Below are 7,093 nucleotides of genomic sequence, written 5' to 3' on the forward strand. Positions count from 1 at the left end.
CACAATTGTCAATATTTTTTTTTTATTTCTAAATCTCTTTTTTAAAATACTGGCATTAAAAAAATTTCTGTAACGTTCTTACACTACATATATTACATTCTTGTAATGACTTCAAATATCAAAACCAACCTTCCAATAAGCAATTCGACAAGAATTCATTTCATGCAATGAAAAAAACTAAATATTTGTCTTGAAATTTTTCTAAAAAAAGTACTTGTTGTAAAATAAGTTTTGTCCCTTAAAAGAGTACTATTCTTTAACGAAATAAAAAAAAATTGATGAAATTAAAATTTTTCTTCTTTTTACTAAATGCTATCATTTATTAAAATGAATTTTATAAAAAAACTTTATTTCCTGTAAAAATTATTCGATAAAGGGTTAAAAAATATTATTTTCTTCTAGATAAAAGTATATTCGATAACTTCATATTCCTGTATTTTTGAATCATGTTTAAAATTTAAAACACAATTTCATGAAAGGGGTAATTTAAACACATCAAGAATTTTATTAAAAAAAAGTAAATAAAATTGAAAAAATAAATCCTTACTCGTTTGCTGGGCAAAAAAAAAATATTGTCCCCTGAATCATTAATAGCTCTGCCAATACGGGACATCATTCGATAAAGAGCCAAATGTGGTGTTTACCTACAGCGCGAAGACTCTTTAGTAAACGTCATTGTTGCTAAGGTAACGTATAGTCATGTGATCTAAAGCGCATTCTCTGTTGAGTAAAGCTAATGATCAATATGGGTTTCCCTCGGTTTCCTCATTGGATAAGAGATGCTCAGATGCTGGGGATCAAGCGATCTTCAATAGATTTTTATCTGTGAAAAAGCACATGTTCAGAAGAGTTACACGTTTCATTCCTTGTAACCATTCTTTCTGTTATTTTATTTGGGAAAGGTGTTTAAACTTATTCTTTTAAGTTAAAAAAAATTTAATTACCTGTGATATTGAAATTTATTACTATATGCCCATTTCTTCTTCTTTTTTTAATTTTTGATGAAATGTTAATTGAATAAAATTCTATCTCTCTCGGGTCACCATCACGCAAATTAATTTTAGTCAGTGCATGAAATGCCGGTATTCTCCAGAATATCTATTCGTCTTTAAGGAAAATTTAAAATATGAAAATTAGTATATATTATATTATATTATATTATATTATATTATATTACATTACATTACATTACATTGCATTGCATTGCATTGCATTGCATTGCATTGCATTGCATTGCATTGCATTGTATTACATTACATTACATTACATTACATTACATTACATTATATTATATTATATTATATTATATTATATTATATTATATTATATTATATTATATTATATTATATTATATTACATTATATTACATTACATTACATTACATTACATTACATTATATTATATTATATTATATTATATCATATTATATTATATTATATTATATTATATTATATTATATTATATTATATTATATAGCCGACCTGGTGCCCGAGTGGTTAGCGTGCCTAACTGCGGAGTCGCTGGTCGCGGGTTCGAATCCTGCTCAGGGCATGGATGTCTTTTTCTCTCTGTGCTCTATGTCCTTTCTCCTTTGTGCGTGAATGTGACCCACCCTATAAACGGGTTTGTGGTTGTGTGACGTGGGCGACGCTGCTCCACCGCCGTGGCTTCGCCACAGGTGCCCACTGGGTAACGAGAAGAGAGTAGCAGTTCTGGCATTTCTGTGGCCAATGGGACAACCCCCAAGTGCCCGCCATTAAAAAAAAAATAATAATAATTATATTATATTATATTATATTATATTATATTATATTATATTATATTATATTATATTATATTATATTATATTATATTATATTATATTATATTATATTATATTATATTATATTATATTATATTATATTATATTATATTATATTATATTATATTATATTATATTATATATGTTCTATATTAATCATTCTGTAGGATTCCTGCGCATTGTGTGAAATATTAATTATTTCATAGTTTGCTGATCGATTTTAAGTATTTTATAGACAGTCATACTTTATACATTGATTGAAATTTGTAAAAGCAACAAAATCTGAAAAACTATTATTAAATAATATTCCTTTTCTTTAAGCTATTTTATATTGAAATATCTTCTACCATATAATTTATAACGTAAACGTATTACATAAAGTTTATTCTGGATAAATATTGATTCTAAAAATTTGTTTTGTCATAAAATTAAAAAAAAAATCTTATTTTAAAAAATCTAAAGTAACATTTAAGCGAAATAACTTTTAAGAATAATATTATTCAATATTCATAAAAGCTAGTTAATCGTCAATAATCGAACCGGAATTTTCATGTTTAAAATAATGCCTCATGGCGTGGATTGAACACATAAATAAGCATTATAAATAGCATTATGAATGAAAGTCAAAAAATATTTAATACGTTTTTTATATGGGGAAGTAAAATGGAATAACAGAAAAATAATTAGATTTTTGGCAAACCTAAAACGTAAACATGGGACGCATTATATTCGAAATATGTGGGTGGAAATTTAGGTGGTAATAGAAATTTAATACAAATGTGATGCACTTTATTTAATCGACACAAAAACAGCTTTTTTCTTTTTCCTTTTAGTCACCTTGAAAAGCATAATTTTAAAAATATTCAATTTGTGGGTCTGTTTATTTTCATCGGAAAGTGGTTAAGTTTTTGTTTGACGATAAATTGTATTAGAATATTAATACTGTTTCTAACTGTTGACGATAAACCGTACATACGAAAAAATAACGATAAAATTTTCTTACAGAGTCACGAAATGATCGAGACTTGTATTGTGATTAGTTCTAGATAAAATTTGATTATTAGCTTGTGGGAAATTTGGTAAGCAGCAAATTCACTTAAGCGAAAATATAGCATCATCTAATACTACACTTCCCTCTCCTGTGAAAAGGGTTTTATTTTTTGAAAAACAATTACATATTTATCAAAATGAGTTTTAAAATAAACATATTTTTTCCAACGAAACTTTTAACTTATCAAATGTAACAGCTTTTGTTAAGAAATTAGAAATATTGTCATTCGTATTATGATACACTGTCTTTAAAATTTTATTATCAATCATATCTCTAACAAAATGAAATTTTAAATTTACGTGTCTAGTTTTATTTGATGATTTACCATTATTTAACCAATCAATGGATGATTGACTATCGAAACAAATAACGGTTGGAATGTTAATGAAATTTTTACAATTAATTTCACTTAACATATTTATGACTCATTTTAAATATCTTGCTGTTTCAGGAATAGCAAATAGCTCTGCTTCACGTGTTGAGAATCCAACAATTATCTGTTTTCTACTCATCCACGTGATCAGAGAATTACCTAATATAATTACACTTCCTGAAAAAGATTTACCTCCTTCACTATTTCTCCAGCTTGCATCTGCACTACAGTTTAAAATTCTAAATTCTTTATCATAAAACAAAATTTTATCTTTTGAACTGTTTAAGTATATAAAACCTTTTTAGCCAAAATGTAATGCCCTTTTCAGAAAGCTTATTAAATTGTGATAAATAACTAGTTACAAAAGAAATATCGGGACGAGTGCTGTTTGCCAAACATATAAGTTCATCGATAATTTCCTGATAATCTGTCTGATTGACTAAATCATCTGTTGGATTCAAACATCTATCTTCACCTTTAGTTATAGGAAGATTAGTTTTTTTTCTTCTAATTTTACTAGATTATATTTGTTAATTAATGATACAATATACTGGGATAAACCATTTCCGTTTTCTTGTTTCGAAACTTCTATACCTAAAAATTTAGAATTTTCAGTAGTTTCATTTAATTCAAATGATTATTCAAGTTTAAAGATTATATTCTCGCATAACTTTAAATTGTTAGAAAATCACCATTTGAATTGTTAGTTATGAATTGTTAGAAAGTCCTCAACGTGAACGCAAATAGCCAAAAAATCGGTTTGGTCAATTTTAGTTAATGTAAAATTACCAGATGCAAGTTGGTTGAGGCCAATCTTTTTCAGTTCATTTTTTTAATTTAAAATTCCAAATTCTACCTTTGTTCTTATCACACACTTCAACATATCCAAAAAAAAAAAAAAAAATTATTGCCAAATTTGCATTAATGCAAAATTTTTGCCAAATAAATAATTAATTTACAATATACCAAAAATAAGTAAATAAATAATAAAAAAGTTTAATAAAATTAAATTTATTACAAGACTTCAGATGTTTACGTTATTTTACTACTGTTATTTTACTTCTGTTATTTTATTACGTTATTTTACTTTACGTTATTCATACAGATGATTTGTTGCTTTAAATAATAACACTCGTAGTTTTGCAATTTTGATCAGAACTTAGAGTACAGGATAACTATTTCGTAAAACTTAAGGACTAATTCGTTTTCATGAAGGACATCAGAATTCGAACTAGATCACATTTGCTTTACATTAGTAGGGGGAAAAAAACGAAAACATTTCACGGTTAGCCTGACATCAAGATTACTCTCACCAATGACAGGATCCCTCTACCACTGGTGGTAATGTATGTCGGAATCGTTGTCAGTGCAAACCGAGATAGCAAAAGCGGTTTTTATAAAAATACAAAAAAACAAACAGATAAATAAATAAAATTCTGTGTAATAGAATAAAATCGTATTTTGCAAGTTTTTTTAAAATCATTTTATCGACGAGAATATGAACTTTTCCGACGAGACCAGAGATTACAATCGCAATTTGTATGTCCATTTTTTTAATCAAGATTTTTTTGATCATTATTTTAAAAAAAATGACCTGTTTTCCCGATAAGTAGGAAAACGATTTTTGATGGTGTAGAGCACATGCGTTTTTAACTAAGAAATAATTGAGCAACTCCTTATTATAGCCTCCTGTATAATGGATCAAGTTATTAGTTATCTATATCTCATTCATATAAAAGCTATGGTGTATGTCTGATGAACGTCTTTTAAACGTCTACTGAATCTTCCTCTGGTGACCATACGAACCCTCGTGGATGTTTGCGATGACGTTTATGGACATCCACTGGATTATTTTGTGCTGTATGGGAAGTATTCGCGATCGCAACGAACTATAGGGGGCGTTGTTGTATGAGACGCTTACCTGCGATTTCCATATGAACCGTCATTCAGTTACTCTGGAGACGTCGTTAATGTAGCGTGCAGCATTGCAACGTTCCTTCTTTAATGTGGCTTATTAAATTTAAAAAAGAAAAATGCTTGATCTTCTTTCTTGTACAACCGAAAACAAAATGGTATCTCTTTTTATTAGAGAAGGAATATCCAAAACACATCAGAAAAATATTTGTACATTAACAGAAAAAAATATGTATATTCTTATAAGAGTTAAAACCTAATACCCGAGAAATAGTATTACTAAATGTAATGATATAACATGAAAGGCCCATTTAAACTTTACATTCTATAGTTTTAAGAATCATATTAGTTCAAAAATTAAAATGAACAAAAAGTATACATAAGCCTCATAATTTTATGAAATTTAATTTTGTAAACAACGTTTTTTGACAACAATTTTTATCAAAAAATTTCAAGTTTCAATAAAAATCATTATTTAGAAACTAAGAAACGTAAAATAAAGAATACTGACGAAACAAAAACAAAACAATTCTTTTTTGTCGCCATTTTTAGTGCTACGAATATTCGTCTTTGGGATTTGCCAAAAACGAAACAAGATGCAATTTTATTTTTTCAGGAAGGAAATATTTTACCGAAAAAACGAAAATGTACCAATTCCCACAACATAAAACTTTATCTTGGCAAACGTACGTTTTGGAAATGTTATTTCATTTGGAATCTTATTCATCAGAGTTCATATGGCGATATGATTGTTTTGAATCTATGCTAAACTCTATATCGGCTCATTTTCCACCGAAATCCGATTAACTATTTTGATTTTAAATAAAGTGTTTTATTTTATGAACTGTCGCAAAAATTTTAAGTGTAGATTGGCGGCACTTAAAAACCGCCAAATCTGTAGCGGCTGTGGCGTTAATACGTCGTAAGTACCGAATTTTTATTCCATACTTTTCTGAATCATATTATTTCAAACATTGGAATATACAAGAAGTATACATAAACACATAATGTTATACCATTTAATTTTTCAAAAGTATTTTGAGAACAATTTTTATCAAAAATTTATAAACTAAAAAACGGAAAATAAAGAATTCTTAAGATAAAAATAAACGATTTTAAAAATTATTAACATTGAAATAAAAACTTTCATATTGTTTCTTTTTTTATTATTCTTATAGTTCTTAATCAGACGTAAAAAACCATTCTGTAGAGAACCATCATCAAATGAAAAAAAAATATTTACAAGCAAATTTTTTATTGTAAAAATCATTGCACTTACCTGATTTATGATTCCCGGAGAATTCCAAAATGATAAGTTCCTTGTTTGAAAACTTTATTCTCAAATAATAGATACATAGTTTATACCTTCATTACTTTTAGATAACATACTACACAGCAAAATTTTATAATTGATATGAATTTGAATATGTAGCTAAAAACAGAATAGCTGAATTCTAGTTGAACTTATTCTTTCAAAATTAAAAAAAACTTACCAAGAAAACGATTTAAATTAATTAAGAATCAGCACAAATGGCACTATTTCAAGTAACTTGGATAATTTTTTATTGTTGTTTTCCGAATTATATAGATACAGAAATATATACTATTCTATAACGAAGAAGAATATGCTATAACTATTACAATTCTGTATGTTCTGAATTCATATTTATTCACTGGAATGACGAAAGCAATGTTGACTTCACTTTAATTCGTAATGAATTGAAGACAGAAGAAATGCATTTTACCTTAATACACACATCTGTAACAGTATCCGAAATCGGAAGTCATCAGTTGCAAGTTTGTTGATAATAGAAATTAAAAATTATTGAGGAATTTTTCTTCAAATGTCTGGCGTGTTCTGTTCCTGAAAGATTTACTAATATTCTGGAGATTTTTTTCAAGTTCTTCGGCCTTTTCCTTAGGGAAATTTTGTTTCTTATTTGCTGCTAAAAAA

The sequence above is a fragment of the Parasteatoda tepidariorum genome, chromosome 9 (assembly GCF_982258835.1).
Source record: "Parasteatoda tepidariorum strain Cologne lab strain chromosome 9, Ptep-v5.0, whole genome shotgun sequence".
Lineage (NCBI taxonomy): Eukaryota > Metazoa > Arthropoda > Arachnida > Araneae > Theridiidae > Parasteatoda > Parasteatoda tepidariorum.